Source organism: Lepus europaeus, chromosome 10 (genome assembly GCF_033115175.1).
Source record: "Lepus europaeus isolate LE1 chromosome 10, mLepTim1.pri, whole genome shotgun sequence".
NCBI classification, from domain to species: domain Eukaryota; kingdom Metazoa; phylum Chordata; class Mammalia; order Lagomorpha; family Leporidae; genus Lepus; species Lepus europaeus.
In genome coordinates this window covers 115,209,084-115,225,392 of record NC_084836.1, presented here as the reverse complement: position 1 = coordinate 115,225,392, position 16,309 = coordinate 115,209,084, and positions in this window count along the sequence as shown.

Below are 16,309 nucleotides of genomic sequence, written 5' to 3'. Positions count from 1 at the left end.
CGCCGCTGCTTCCGAGAGGCTACAGGGCGGGGACCGGAGTCCCCAGGGCGCTGGGGATCCAGCCTGCAGCTTGGCACCCGGGGGAGGGGCACCTGAGCCGGCCGCAGCCTCCTGTGGGAAGGAGCAGAGACCGAGTGCTGAGTCACGGGGCAGCGACAGGCTCTCAGGCCGCAGTGGGCCCTGCCTCAGTTTACCCACCTGTAAAAAGCATGGGTAATAACACGTCTGCCTCCGGCCCGACTTCAGAGGGTTAATTACCGTCTGGCAGCGCAGGGAGCCCTGATGAAAGTGCGGGAAGTGGGTGCTTTTAACCGGCGGTAATTAGCCCGGCCCGGGGGAGGATGCGCGGGGTCCCAGCCCGAGCCGCCCCGGTCCAGGTTCAACCCCGGGCCAGCTCCTTTCCAGATGGGCCGGGGTTCCAGCCGCCGTCAACATCCGGCTTCGACACCAGGCAGGCGTGGGGTGCTGGGGGGCCGGAAGCGGTGCGGGCCAGTTCCCGCAGGGAGACCCGGGCAGCTGCCCTGTTTCTTCCTCCGGACCGCGGGGTGGGGCCTGGCCACTCCCATGGGGCCCTGCACTTTTTTCTCACGCGCGTGCACAGACACAGAGCCTTCTGAGCACGTGGTCCCCGGCCGCCCATGCCACATCCAGGTGCCGAAGGGAAAAGCTGTAGGACTTTTCCAGAGAGAGCTAAATGATTTTTGAAACCCCCTTGGCCATGTTGGGGCTCACCCCTCCCTCCTTCCCTCTCTACGGCTCCTGGGTCCCGAGCCTCACCCAGTCCCCAGTGCAGCCGCCCTCCATGCATACGGACACGTGGACACAGGTGCACACATGTGCAGACACGTGCAACACAGGGAGACATACGTGTGCACACGCAGACACACGTATGTGCAGACACCCATGCACACACAGAACCACACGCATGCACACACAGAGACACGCACCTGCACGCATGCACACTTCTGTCCAAGCTTGATCCAGAGTGGCCCACCGCCAGGTGCTCCACCTCTTGCAGACTTAGGCCTCCTCCTCTTACCCCCCACCAAGCAGCCTCCCCCCACCCCGCAGCTCCGGGGCTCCCCCAATCAACCTAACCCAGAGCCGTGGGGGCAGCCCCCGCCTTGGGGGGAGGAGCGGGAGAGCCAGGTGCAGCCGCTGCAGGGGGCCTGGCCCTCTGGGGAACCTGCGAGTGGGCAGCTCCAGGGCCTGCCCCCCCCCCCAGGAAGAGGCCAGACCCTGGCCCAGAGGCTGCCCTGCAGGTGCCAGGGCCCTGCTTGTGGGCGGGGCCTGGGGTCCCAGTGCTGCTCAGAGGCTCCGAGGTGGACCCTGTGCCCTGCCCCTCGCTGCAGCTGCACGGGCCTCACTGAGTCTCCTCCGGGCCCAGCCCTGGCTTCACTCGGCCGCTGGAAGGGTGCGCTCCCCTCCCGGGTTGGCGGGTCCCCGGGAGCAGGCCCAGTGCTTGCTTCATTTGCAGTAACACCCAGCAGTGTGGAGGAAAAGTCGGACCCCAGGAACAGGGGTGGCCCAGGCCTGAGCCACCTCCCGGACTCAGACCTCAGCTGCACTGGCCGGGCACTTCCTGAGCTGGCACTGGGCGCTCTGATGAGTCCCGCTTGCCAGACAGGGGTATGGTTAGGAGCTCCCACAAGCCCCTGCGCTGTCCCCAGCACCCCCCCCCCCCAGCCACACCCCTCTCTTCACTGGGGCACAGCTCAGAGAGGTTGTCTGTCCGCCATTCGCACCCTGTGGGCAGCCGGCAGCAGGCAGGGAGGGAGGGAGGGAAGGAGGGAGGGCTGCCCCCCCCCACCGCCGGGGAGTGGGGTGGGCGTGGCGGCTGCAGGCCCCAGGGACACTGGGCAGCCTGGAGTCTCTCCCCAGACTCACTGTACGTGATTCAGCGCCAGCCCAGTTGTGAAATCTGGGAATCTCGCGGCGCAGCCAGGCCCCGGGGCCGGCGATCTGGAGAGGAGCCGGGAAGGGGTAAAGGGGGCTGCAGGAGCCCTGGGCGCTCCGCCTGTCTGACGTCACAGTTGCGTCAGCCCAGCCTGCCCAGCCCCCACTTCCTCCTCTCCCGGGGCAGTACCCCAGCACCGTCCCCCACCACCTCCGGCAGCCAGGTGCCCAGCATCCCGCTGTATACAGCAGGCGCTTCTTAAAGGAACACCGTGAGGGATCTGGGCCGGGCAGGCAGGAAGCAGAGGGCGACCCGAGCGCCTCTGCTGGCCCGCCTGGGCCGCGGCCAATGTCCCCGGGCCTGGAACGTCCCTCCTTACCTCGGGAGACAGTGAAATGGGGTGAGACTGAGCTGGCGGGTGTCTGACCACAGGGACTGAGAGGGTCCCGCAGAGCCCTCGGCGACCCCGGGTCATGCCTGCATCCAAACCGCTTGGGGTGCACGCTCTGCCCAAGGCCCGGCTACAGCCACTGGGCTCGCGGCAGCTCCCACAGGGTGGGGGTCCGTGCCCACCTCACAGATGAGGAGCCCGAGACACAGGTCGCCCGCCCCAGGCGCTGCACGCCTGCACGAGCCCATGGCCTCCATGGAGACCCAGGAGGGGGGGTCTCCTCCCTGGGTCACAGGGTGTGGGAGTGATGCCCCAGATCCCGCGGGTGGTCTGCGCCACCTAGGGTTTTTTTGTTTTTGTTTTTTTGTTTTTTTTTTTCAGATTTTATTTATTTATTTGAAAGACAGAGTTACAGAGAGGCACAGAGAGAGAGAAAGAGAGAGAGAGAGGTCTTCCATCTGCTGGTTCATTCCCCAAATGGCTGCAATGGCCAGAGCTGTGCTGATCCGAAGCCAGGAGCCAGGAGCCTCTTCCAGGTCTCCCATGCAGGTGCAGGGGCCCAAGGACTTGGGCCATCTTCTACTGCTTTCTCAGGCTACAGCAGAGAGCTGGATCAGAAGAGGAGCAGCCAGGACACAAACCAGCATCCATATGGGATGCCAGTGCTGCAGGCCGGGGCGTTAACCCGCTGTGCCATGGCACCAGTCCCACCAGTTAGGGTTTGAACCTAGGCCTCTGTCCCTGCCCAGCCGTCATGGGAGGTGGCTGGGCTGCCGAGCCTCCTCCCAACCCCCACCGTCCCTGGTAGCAGCTCAGGTGGCCCCGGCTGGCCTGCCCGACGCAGCTGGGCCATGGTGTGGCCTGGGTGTCTGCCCAGGAGGCTGCAGCCTGCAGCGTGACAGCCCAAGGGCACAGAACCACCGTGAGGACGTCCATTGTCCTCCTAGGTTTGCAGTGCAGACACGGCCGGGCCAGGGGCCACACTTGGGCTGCGGGAGCTCTCCCAGTGGCTGTGCCTGGGCCAGGCTGTGTCCTTACCCCCCAAAGCCGCCCACAGGCCCGGCTGCCTGTGCCCCCCATTTTTCTAGCCTCCTGCTTGGGTGCGACTGAGCCTCCCACGAGCCAGATGGACACGGAGGCCAGAAGGTGCCTTCCTGCCCGAGCAGGTGCACAGGGAGTAACAGAGGACGGCTGCCTAGTGAGGCTGGGGGGAGAGTTGGGGGCTGAGCCAGGCGGTGGAGGCCTTGAATGCCGTGTATGGGGCGATAGGGAGCCAGGGAGGCTCCGGAGCAAGAGAGCAGCGCCAATCCCTAACCCAAGGCCCACCACAGCAGAGGCCACTCCCACTCTCCCTGCTCCCGTCCTGGCCTCCACCCCGGCCAGAGGGGGCCCATAAACCTTGAGTCAGATCATACCCTCCCTGTTCAGAGCACGCCACGGCTCCCACCTCAGCCAGAGAGGAGGCCGAAGCCCTGACAGCTGACAAGGCCCCGTGTGACTTGCCCTGGCCCCTCTGCCCTCACTCACTCCACGGCAGCCCAACTGGCCTGCGCCTACCTTGATGCACCCCAAGTAAACCAAGATGGCCACATCCTGCCTCAGGACCTTTGCACTTGTGGTGCCTGTACCTCCCAGACTCTTCCCCGCCCCCGCCCCAGCCATGGCTCCCTCCTTCACCCCCCCGCTGATCACTGCTCAGGTGCACCTGCCCCGCGACCTGTGCCCACTTAAACAGCAGCTCCTTCTGCTCTGTGGCTGTGCACAGTTGATCCTTTTCAAACATGCCAGACAGCTTATCTGTCCACTTTACTGCCCGTTCCCTCCACAGGAGCGTGGACTCCGCGTGGGCACAGACCTTCGGCCGTCTTGTGTCCTGCTGTGTCCCCAGCGCCTGACCCACAGGAAGTGCTCAGTAAATATTTGGTCCGTGGATGGATTCTTTTCTCCCTCCAAATAATTCGGGAGGACTTAGCGGGGGTGGGGGAGGGGCAGGGCTTGTGGGTGACCCTCCCTCCAGGAGCCACAGAGAAGGGACTCCCGGCCACCACGTCTGTCATTTGCACCTCCAGGATCCATTCCAGGCCGCCCCTCGGGGGACACAGGGCCCTCCCCAGCGGCTGACCGCAGGGTCTTTCCTGAAGCCAGGGGCTCAGAGGCACGCGGTGACTTGCCCAAGGTCACACGGGCGCTCCGGCGGTCAGGCGCTCGATGCTGAAGCAGCTGCTGTCCTGCTCAGCCCAGGCCTCTGCCGGCGGCCAGCCCCGGCCCCGCCCCCACCCGCCGGGCCACAACACGGCAGCCACATGCCTCGGGAATGAGCCGCCGGTGTGACCCGGCCCAGCTGACGCGTCTCCAGCAGATGTGGCTCTGCCTCCCACGGGGCCCGCGGCCCTGGCCACGTCTCAGCCCTCGCCGCCCCCAGAGTGCGGTGCTGGCCCTTGCGGGGCCAAGAGGGGGCCGGCCAGGACCCTCGGGTGCTAGGGGACGGAACAGGAACAAAGGCCTGGTGGTGAGGAGGAAAGAAAGGCTGGGGGGCTGGAACGTGCATCCCCACCAGGCCCCGGGGGCGACGCGGAGGCTGCGCCTCAGGCTCAGAGAGACAGGAGGGCGTGGTGGGGAGTGGGGCGCGCACCCTGAGAGCAGCCAGGGGCCCTTGGGAATGGGGCCCGGTACCGTCAGATCGTCCCAAGGTTGTGAGGCGCTGCCCCTGTACACTGAACCAAGCCCGGCATCGGCCAGGTGCGGCCCCCAGAGCGCCAGCGCCGAGCAGCCGCGGATCGGGCCTCCCAGGCTGACCCCTGAGTCAGGATCCTGTCATCTGCTCTCCCTCCTCCACCCCACGGGATGCGCCTCCCCGCCCACCGGCTGCAGCTGGCGGGGCGGGGCCGAGGGCTCCTTCCCCACATGGGACGCAGCTGTGGCTGTGGCCGCCGGGCGGGCGGATCCCAGCTCCCTCCTCTGCCACACCAGGAAGTCGGCGACACACCCCGGGCCCAGCGCAATGCTACCGCGTCCACAAGCACCGCCCAGGTGAGGAAGATGAGGCTCAGTGCGTGGAGGGGACCGAGCCAGGGCCCTGTAGGGACCACCGAGAGGAGCTGGACTTGAACCCAGGCCTCCCTGCTCGAGCGGCCACCACCGCCCGCCGCCGGCTTGTCTCCAGGGCTCCTGCCTGGTTTATTTAACAAACAGCCAGGCCTTGTGCCGGGGCCTGAACAGGCAGCTGCCCTGCCAAGCTGTTGAGTGAATATTTCACTTGCTCCCTGAGTCTCATCTCCCCCAAAGGCCCAGACCCCCTCGGCTGTCTCGGTCTCCAACGGCCTCACAGATGCCTCCGCCCGGAAGGCTCCCAGGCACTCTCCTAATCCACGCACCCCAAGAGAGCCCAGCAGCTTCCTTCCAAAGCACCGCTCTGCCTCAGTTTCCCCTCCCGTGGAAAGCCCGCCATCTCCCCAGGGACCCAAGCCAGGGGCCGGGCCTCTAGCTTCCACGTCCCCCGCCCACCCGGGGCCCCAGGCTGCCAGGTCGGTCGCCCCTTCTCCCCCAGGGTCCCCTGCACTGGCCCTCCCGACCCCAATGGTCAGCTCCCCCGCAGTTTCTGGGTCCTGCCACTCTCAGAGGCCCCTGGAGTCTTCAGGCACCGCTCGGCCCAGCGGGCGCTCCCGACAGCGAGACGAAGCAGAGCACTTATGGAGCTCCTACTGCACACTGCGCCGTGCGCCTTGCGCCTTGCACACTTCCAACCCGGCAGGGATTATGCCTGTCCCATGTGATACCTGAACAGGAGGCACAGAGGGGTGGAGTGATTTTCCCACCGCCGGCCAGCAGGTGCGGGAGGTGAGATCTGGAATGTGTCTGTCCGGCAGCCTCACTGCTCCCAGGGATCGGCTCCCAGGCTTCCAGGAGCTGAAAGGCGAGCACCTCTCGGGGAGACGCCTGCACCCCGCTGGGCCTGGGCTCCTCAAGACGAAGCCCCTGCCCTGCCCTGGGTCTCGGCACCCGGCATCTGTAGGCAGCTCCACCCCCACAAAGTCGCTGTAGCATCTCCGCCCCTTTGAAGCTTTGTGAGCAGGATCCCCAGAGCTCACTAATTCCCACCCTAGAAACCTCCTCAGCCGCCGCAGCAGGAGGCACCGGGGTCTCTGCCGATCTGAGCTCAGGTCAGACCTTATGACACCGCACTCGCCTGCCCGCCCCCCACCCATCCACTGACACATCCACCCACCCCCCACCCAGCCATCCATCCCCCACCCTCCCACACACCTCCCACCCACCCAGCACTCAGCCCACCCAGACGCCTGCCCATCGGTGCACCTGTGGAATCACTAATCTAACAAAGCGTCTGTGCCTTTATGTGCCTAGTCTTCCGTCTATTTTTTTTTTTTTTTTGACAGGCAGAGTGGACAGTGAGAGAGAGAGAGACAGAGAGAAAGGTCTTCCTTTTTGCCGTTGGTTCACCCTCAATGGCCGCTGCGGCCGGCGCATCTCGCTGATCCGAAGCCAGGAGCCAGGTGCCTCTCCTGGTCTCCCATGCGGGTGCAGGGCCCAAGCACTTGGGCCATCCTCCACTGCCTTCCCGGGCCATAGCAGAGAGCTGGCCTGGAAGAGGGGCAACCGGGACAGAATCCGGCGCCCCAACCAGGACTAGAACCCGGTGTGCCGGCGCCGCAGGCGGAGGATTAGCCTGTTGAGCCACAGCGCTGGCCCCATCTATTTTTAATCACTCAATCACTTCCCTTTCGGGTTTGTGTTTTTATTTACTTCTGTTTGTTCATCGTCCATTAATAACCCCCAGTACCCAGTCACGAAATCAGTCAGTTCGCCATCCGTCATCCATCACCCGTGTGGCTTTGTCTACCCGCCATCCACCTACGTGTTTGTTCAACCACCTGCGCCGTCATCCGTCCACACTCCACTCAGCTATCCACCTCTCACCTGGCCATGTATCCACTTCATCCACCCGCTGTGCACGCAGTCACTGGACTGTCCGCTCAGCCGGCAGCCAGCGGCCCAGTCCTCGGCCACCCCTGTGCTCCCTAATCCAGAAGAGGTGACTCAGCGGGCCCCGCCCTTGAGAAGCCCACAGGCACGAGATGGGGACACACAGCTGCAACCCAAGGCGGAGCGCTCCGAGCAGGTCCACCTGGGGACTCCAGGAGGGCTCCTCGGAAGAGGGGGCATCCCAGCAGGACCCGGGCAGGAAGGATGAGAAACAGAGCAGGCTCCCTCCACTCTGGCGGGGGGCGGCTCCCAGCCCGGCATGCAGTCAGCGGGGATGTCAAGACAGAGGCCTGCTGCCAGAGTCAGTTGGGAAAGCCCAGGGACCCCCACCACAGGGGCCCCCGACCCCTCTTCCCTAGGCCACGCCCTCCCCACAGACCCCGTTGGTCTGCTCCAACCCCTTCCCATCTGCAGGTGGGATGTGGTGGGCAGTAGGTGCCCAGGGCGCCCCGTGCGGCGTGCAGCAGGTGCTCCAGGAGTGCTACCACTAAGGGACTCTCTCCAAAATCACCCCTAGCCTCAAAGCTCCCAGTGCCCTTCACATGACCCCAGCCAGCTCCACAACTCCTGGCCTCGGTTTTCCAGTCTGGGAAATGGGCGATAAGATCGTCTCAGCAGACAGACACAAGAAGTGCACGCTTACACGTGGCTTTTGCTGTGCCTCTGTGTCCACATGCAGCTCGGTGTGCCCCCCCCCCCACGCTGGCTAGTTACCCAGAGGCCCCTGGGCCACGTGGAACCTTCGGGGTCAGGGCTGGCACCTGGAGGGCACCTGAGCAATTGTGTGATGTTCCCGCCCGGCCTGACGGGGCACGAACTGGAAACTCCCTGGAACATCCGCTAATTAGCTGCTGCCTCCCCTCCCCTCCCCTCCCACCCGCCCCTACTCGGCTCCCAGAGGCTCCCGGGACCTGGGCAGAGGAGTCTGACTGGTTCGCGGACGGCCACAGCCCCTTCCCGCCGCCCACCTGCCTGTTGCTGCCGAGGCCTGGGCCTGCCGGGCCGTGTGGGCTGCGCCGTTCCTCGGAGCCGGATGACCGCAGGGGAACAAAGGCTTGAGCGCAGGCCCTTGCGTCCAGCAGCGTCCCACGGAGCCGGCCATGGGGACGCACCAAATGCGCACCCGAGGGACCACCAGGGGCCGGTGTTGACGGGCCTCAGCTTCCTCCCTGCCAGGCAACTGGGCCTGCTCCTCCCTGCTGTTGCACACCTCGCACCTCCTCCCCGTCACTCAGCTTCCACCAGGCGCTTCCTGTGCCGGGGACTGGGGACCCCGACACAAAGCAGACGAAGTCCCTGCTCCATGGAGCACACAGTGGGGTCAAGGTGGGGCGACACGGGGGAGATCAGCGTCGCCGCTGAGGGGCAGAATCATCCCGGGATTCCCCCCACAGAAAGTTCTGGAGAACATAGGTTAACCTGCAGCCCGTTGGCTGGCAGGGAGGCAGAGGGGATGAATCACAAAAGGACACGGAACCCCAAGGGTTCTGGTTGTGCCGCTGCCTTTGTGGGGCCGGCGCTGTGGCACAGCGGGTAAAGCCGCCACCTGCAGTGCTGGCAACCCACATGGGCACTGGTTCTAGTCCCGGCTGCTCCACTTCCAATCCAGCTCTCTGATGTGGCCTGGGAAAGCAGTGGAAGATGGCCCAAGTCCTTGGGCCCCTGCACCCACATGGGAGACCCGGAAGAAGCTCCTGGCTCCTGGCTTTGAGTCAGCGCAGCCCTGGCCCTTGTCATTTGGGGAGTGAGTCAGTGGATGGAAGACCTCTCTCTCTCTCTCTTCATTTTTTAGGATGTATTTATTTTATTCAAAATGCAGAGTTACAGAGATAGAGGTAGAGAAGGAGAGAGAGAGAGAGAGAGAGAGAGAGAGAGAGAGAGGTTTTCCATCTGCTGATCCACTCCCCAAATGGCTACAATGGCCAGCACTGTGTTGATCTGAAGCCAGGAGCCAGGAGCTTCTTCCGGGCCTCCCACGTGGGTGCAGGGGCCCAAGGTCTTGGGCCATCTTCTACTGCTTTCCCAGGCCACAGCAGAGAGCTGGATGGGAAGTGGAGCAGCCGGGACTCGAACCGGCGTCCATGGTAGTACTTACGTCACAGTGCTGGCGGGAGATTTAAGTCACGGAAAGCCCTTGGCCTCGCGTGCCATGGCCGTAGCATCTGCAAAGGCCCGGAGGCAGACGTCTGTGTGGCGGCAGCCGAGAGTCGGGGAGGCCGCGGGGGCCAGGCGAGGACTGGAGCCCCTGAGACCTGGGAGGCAGAGAGGTGGCTCTGCTTAGTAATTTACAGTTGGGAAAACTGAGGTTTGAGCAGAGGATCGTCCCGCGGATCCGTGGAGTCACCGAGCTAGGAGGGACGTGGTGTCTCATCCACCCAATCCCCTGACGCCAGCAGGCGGCTGAGGGGCTGTTATCTGGGCCTATGCACACCCCCGCTGACGGGGAGCTCACTCCCTTAGCCACTGCTCTCCAGCTCCTCCTGTAGGGCCCAGTGCACGGAGGCCTCTCCCGCTGGCCCTGCCCAGCCACCAAGCGCTGCGCTGGCCAGAGCCACACTGGGAGGAGCCCACAGGGACAAGGGAGGAAGTGGGAGGAGGCGGGAGGCTCCAGGAGCCACGGCAGAGGCCTGCGCGGGCCGAGGGCGCACCCCTTCCGCGCCCGGTGCTGGTCTGCAGCAAGGGAGAAGCCGGGGCTCCAAGTCCCCTTCCAGCTCTGGGCTGCTGGGGGCGGGGCAGGCATGGGGTGCACTGGCCCCGCCCACCCCGCCCATCCTGGGGGCCAGGGTCGACCTCAGGGCAGGCGGGCCAGGCCCTGTCTGGGGACAAAGGCAGCGCCCCCGGGGTGCAGTCGGATAATGACAGGCTCAGGATCCCGGGGAGTTTGAACCCGGAGACTGGGTTCCAGCACAAACCCAGCGGCCCACATTGCTGTCTGAAGCTCGGAACGCCAATCATTCCCACGTGCAGCCGGCCCGGCCCTCGCTCTCCTCAAACCCGCTCGCCTGGCGGGGCCCCCAGCTGCACGCCCACGGGGTGCCAGGCTCCTGCGCTGCTCAGAGGAACAGCCCCGCTCCTGACCCTGGCCTCGGAGCTCGGCCTGGTCCTCAGCCCTCCCTCCTCTCCCCTCCACACAGGGCCTCCTGGACGCGCCTGGGCCCTGCCCCAGGGCCTTTGCACAGGCTGTCTCCTTCCCAGAACTCTCCTCCTCCAGATCTGTTGTGCGGCTCAACACTCAGGCCCCCACTCCGATGTCGTCTCCTCTGGTTAGAGGCGACGTGCATGGATTCAGTGGACTCGGCCCTGCTCTGGGGCCCCCAGCGCTGCACCTGCCGGGCCCCTCCACCAGCTCCACACGGCAGCCGGGGGCCCACGGACCTGCACACGGCCCCTGCACACACACACGCACGCACACGCACCCACGCACGTGCGTCACCCCCATCGCCTCGGCCCCGTCCCCTGCACCAGGCCTTGGCACCCGAACTCCTCAACTTTCCCACCTTTTCTGGGCGCCAGCTGGCCCCGCGCCAGCCCCTCCCCCGCCCGCCGCCCGCCCTGGGCACAGACGCACAAAGGGTGAGGAGGGGCCGGGTGGGCTGGCCGGGTGCCACGCGGACGCGGCTCCGGGGCCTCTGCGCTGCCAGACACCTGTGGAATGAGCGCCATTAGCGGGGCCCCGAGGGCAGGTCCCGGGGGCAGGCCCCGGCTCGCCCCGCCACCCAGGCTGCAAACGCTCCCGGGGATGGGGCGCAGGGAGTGGGCGCGGGGACCCCTCTGCGTCCCAGCCCCCAAGCTCAGTCCTGGGTTTGGGGGTCAGCAAGGACGACGCCCCAGCTCTGCACACTCCAAAGCCCAAGTTAGGCCCAGGATACGGAGAAGCACTTATTGGGCACCTGCTGTATACCCGCGCGAGGCTAAGAGCTGGCTACTGTCGCCTCCCACTATCGGTCGCTGTCTTGTCCACTCACCCCCCTTCTGTTGGGTTGCTGTCCGACTCCCCCCATCGGAGCACAGCTGAGCACCGACTGTATGCCAGGCCACACGTCTGGGCTCACTAGCCCATGGACAGCCCTCTGAGGCAGCAGCTGCGATCAATTGACTCTGCAGGGAGCTTAAGCCGCCTCCCAGGGCGCCGGGCTGGGCACGCCGGGGCCGGGCAGCGGCTCAAAGCATGGCTGTGTCTCCTTCCCCCGGCGTCCACAGGTGCGTGTGCACGTGGGCGTGGCCTTCCGGCTGGGAGCTGCAGCTCAGGAACTGGGCTCAGAGAGGTGAAGCAATTTCCCCTGCATCACACAGCGAGGATCCAAGCTGGGGCAGGAGTCATGCTCGCTGCCCGCTGCCCTCGGCCCTGAGCCCTCCCAGGGCTGGGCTGCAGCTGCCTGGGCCGGTGTCCGTGGAGCCCAGGGGCAGCCTCCGACCTACACACAGGGGAACTGCGGCTGCTGGCCCTCCGCCATCCCCTCCTGGCCAGTTCCTCCCTTCCCTCTTCGGGGGAGTTGCCCGGAACTGGGAGTCCCCCGGCCTGGCCCTTGGCTCACATGTCCAAGGAGCAGAGCATCTGAAAGCCGTGTGGGTTAAGCGTGCTGACTCGCACGTGGGGTCACGTCAGTCCCTGCTCGGATCCCATCAGCGGGCCCTGACTCAGCCCCCGAAGCCCTGGGGTGACCTCTGACCCCTGTTGACCTCTCTGCCACCAGCTCCCGTCACCCCCCTCACCTCCCCCCGCCTCCCGGCCTATCCTGAGCATGTTCCCACCTCAGGGCCTTTGCACGTGCTGTGCAGCTTCCTCTGCTGGAAGCCCCTCCCCTGGGCCCCTCCCAGGCTGGCGTCCTCTGGTGTCCATGGGTTGGCTCCCTCATGGCGCCTCCTCCACCAGGATACAGGCAGGGAACCGGCTCACTGCTCTGCTCCCGGGGGTCTGGTATGCAGTAGGTGCTCAGGCAAAGGTTGTGGAATGCAGAGGACGGCATCAAAGTGCTGCCGCACCCCTGCTGGCCCCCAGGGGCTGGGAACCGAGAGGCCCCGCTCTCACCAGGGGCAGGCGCCCCCTCTGCACCCCACAGCCTGTCTGGTTCCCAGCCCCATAAAAACCGCCGCCTTCACCTCGCCCTGGGGCAGCCATGGGGAGGGGGAGGGCGGGGCGGGGCCGGGCATCGGACCCCAGGGACGTGGGCGGTGCAAGTCAGTGGCTCCGAGCAACACAGCCACACTCCACAGCGGAGGCCCGGCAGCCTGTGCAGCCCGAAGAACCCGTGGCAGGATTTGAACCCAGCTCCACCCGACACCAACACCAGCACCACTGTGTGCCCTTCTGTCAGGCTGCCAGCTCGGAGCACAGGTCCAGGCAGCCGGCGGCTCTGTTCCTTGGGCTGGGAGCTCACACCCCCCCGTGCCTCAGTTTCCCCAGCCGTGATACAGACCACGCGGCGTCTTCCAGAGCAGAACTTCTGAGAATGACCCTGCCCGCACCACTGTGTGGCTTGGGAGAACTCGGGGGCCACCGTGTGCCTCGGTTTCCCCAGCTGTCACACAGGGGTTAAATGTGCCCACCGCCTCCCAGCCAGCGCTCACCGTAGCCGCCTGCACCCTCTGAGACCCCAGCGGCCGGCCCTGAGCATCCAGGGCCCCAGCACCGGCGCAGGGCGGGGAGCACGGAGCAGTGGCCGGGCGGGAGCTGCCCCAGGCGAGGCCGGTGACTCAGGGCCGGGCCAGGGCCCCCCACGCGCCCCCCTGGGCCCTGCCGCGCGCCCAGAACTGCTGTGTCATGCCCCGTCATGTGGCCCCGGGTCATTAATACCCGTGCTTCTGGGAAGCTCGGGCCGAGTTCCCGGAAGAGGTCAGCCGGTTCGGTAAACAGATCGGCTGCTCGCTAGGCACAGCTGGCGGGCCGGCCCGCAGCCCGGCGGCCGAGGGCGGGCTCGGCGTGTGCAGGAGAAACCGAGGCTCCGAGCGCACCAGGAGCCTGGTGGAGGCCGCACAGCAGGCCTAGGCCTCGGCCCCGACGGCGGGGGGCGCCCTGAGCCCCCCACCCCGCAGAGTTCTAGCCCAGACCCCGAGGCCAGTAGGTTGGGGGCGGGGCACATGAATGGGAGCCAATCGGGCTTGGGGAACGCGGGGCTGTCGTAAGAGCCAGGAGCACTTCCTGAGCATCTACTGTGTGCAGGTCTGGAGCGCTCCTTGAGCACCTACTGTGTGCAGGGCCCGGCTCTCGGTGCCTTTCACAAACGCTCCCGTTCCACCCCCAGCCACCTTCCTCCAAAGCCGAGAGCCGGCGCCGGGCTGGGTGACCGGCAGCACCGCGGCCAGGCAGGCGCCGACCCCCTCCACTGACCAGGGAAGGCCTGGGGAGGAGACCCAGTTTCCACATCAGCCCGACCTCAGCAGAGCCCATGCACGGTCCAGGGCCTCCGTGTACCCATCTGAGAGATGGGCACGCAGGGTGGGAGTGGATTCGGACTGGGGTTTGGACCTCACCCCCGAGAGGGCAACGCCAGGGTGGAGGGGGGCGAGCAGGCCCGGACGCTGCCAGGGGCACACGCGGCCATGGTCACAGTACTGCGTCCCACGGCAGCATCTGGCAGCCGGCACCTGGCTTGTTTCACACCGACCGTGGGCCCTTGGTGATCGCGGGGACACTGGGCAGGGTTTGCATGGCCAGAAGCACACGTGCTGCCCCTGGCGTCTCCAAACGGAGCGGCCATTTCCCCGGCCACTAAATGAGAAACTTAACCCTGAAGCTCCGGTGATGGATGAAAAAGCTGTGCACTTGGACTTGGCCGGTCTGCCGAAGCATTTTAGAGACTATAAACCCCCCTCCCTGGTGCAAATTCTCCGTCCCACGGTGGCCAAACTTTGAGGTGCTGTGTGGAGGGAGGGGCATGCCAAGGACCGAGCGGAGCCCACAGCCCCGGGGCTGGCAGAGGCGGGGGGACCCCAGGGTGCGGCTCCCTGCCAGCCACCACGGAGGCTCAGTGAGGCTGACCCCCTGGTCCGTGCCCCCAGAGGGGCAGCAACATGGGGTTTCGGGTCATCAGCGCCCACGCTCTTCCCCCCAGCGGCCCGAGGGAGGGGCTGCGGTGGCCACCATCTGACAGGAGACACAGGCCCAGAGGTGAAGCCACGCCCCCAAGGCCACACAGCCAGGAGGAGCCCCACCCCCAAGCCGCCCTGCGCGGCCTCCCGGGGGTCCTGTGCCCCTGCCCCCAACAGCTGCCCAGCGCTGCTAGGGTCCCCTTCACCGCCACAGCCAGGACGCCCGGCATCTAGGTGAGTGCAGGTTCGCGCTCCCGCGGCTCCACCCAGCTCCCTGCCGTGGGTGGGAAGGCAGTGGAGGATGGCCGAGTCCTTGGCCCCTGCACCCGCATGGGAGACCCAGGGGAGGCTCCTGGCTCCTGGCTTCGGATCAGCTCCGGCCATTGTGGCCATCTGGGGAGTGAACCAGCGGATGGAAGACCTCTCTCTCTCTCTCTCTCTCTCTCTCTCTCGTTCTCTTTCTGTAACTCTGACTTTCAAACAAATAAAAACATCTTTCAAACCAAAGAACAACTCAGTCGATGTCGCAGAAGGATCCAGACTGGAAGTCCTGGCCTCCCGCGAGGAGACCCCTGGGAAGCGGCATCGCCCACCCCTGGGCCTGGCCGCCCCCCCCCTCCGCGCATGCGCGGCCTGCTCCGGCCCGGCTCCCCCCACCCCCATCGGCAATCGGCTTCTCGCCCCCTGTCCTCTCAGGGCCCCGGCCCCTCCCCCCGGGGACGCCCTGGACAGCCAAGCCCGCTGGAAGCCACGTCGGGGCCCCAGGACCTGCCACGAGGCCTCCGGCCGGGGAACCTCCGGTCTGGGACCAGACAACAGCGCAGCTCCCCAGCCAGTGGGCACCTCGCCCCCTTCACCGCGGACCGCACCGCTCCCCTGCCCTACATGGCCGCCGTCTCCCCGCGCCCTGCACCCTGCAGCCTTGGTCTCCTCCTCCGCCGCCAGGGGCTCCTGGTAGACCAGAGCTCGCACCAGGGGCGCCTCTGCCCCCAGGGGCATTTTTAGCTGTCCTACGGGGGCTGGGGGCGGTGGGGCAGAGAGCGGCCGCCTCTGTGGGTGGGGACAGCCGCGTTGCTGGCATCCTGCCCCACACCTGATCCCACCTCCCCAGCTCCCACCCCAGCATGGGAAACCCTGCGGAGACCTAAGTCAGACCACGCCCACCTCACTGGCAATAAAACCCAGACCTCTCCTGCGGGCCCTGGGCTCCCCCCCTCAGCCAAATTGCAGTCCTTATCTTTCCCCAGCAACACAAGCTTCTCCCCACCCACCAGGGCCTTTGCACCTGCTGTCCCCTCTGAGGCCTCTGTCCCAGACACCTGTGCAGCCAGGTCCTCCTCTCCCCGGGCCTCACACTCCCTCCCCCACCGCCTGACGCACCCCTGCGTCCCTCCAGGGTCGCTCTCGCTGTCAGGCGCAACCCCCCCCCCCCCCCCAGTTTGCTGGGTGTCTGTTTCCCGACCGCTACTCCAGCCGGCCGCGTGACCACGTCTCCCCAGCGCGTGGCACATAACAGACGCTCGGTGGTAAACACTTGGTCGCCAGGCCCCCTAGACGGCAGGGGTGAGGTCCCCTGAGGGCAGAGGTTCCCTTGCCCTGGGGGAATAATTCCAGGGTCCAGAACCACAGAGCTCCGCCCCCGGGCGCTCCCCTGGGGCCCGTCCAAGAAGCAAAGAGAGAGACGCTGGGGGGAGGAGGGGCTGAACTGGCCCTGCTGAGACCCCCAGGGTTCCGGGAGGGCAGCACAGCGGGTGCCTCACAGACACAGCGACCCCTGAGGGCCTCAGGGGCTGTCAGCTGCAGCTCAGGGAGCCCGGTGGAGCCGCTCAGCCTTGGAATGAGCCCAAGGAGACCAGTGCAACGCCCCGTGCCCCGCCTGGCGTGCGGCCTCGCCGACGTGCAGCCGGAGTCGCTCCCGGCCCTGGTCCCCAGATAGCCGGGCACAGCACCGTCCGCCCCCACGGGCGCCCGCCCCACTCGCAGCTCCAGCT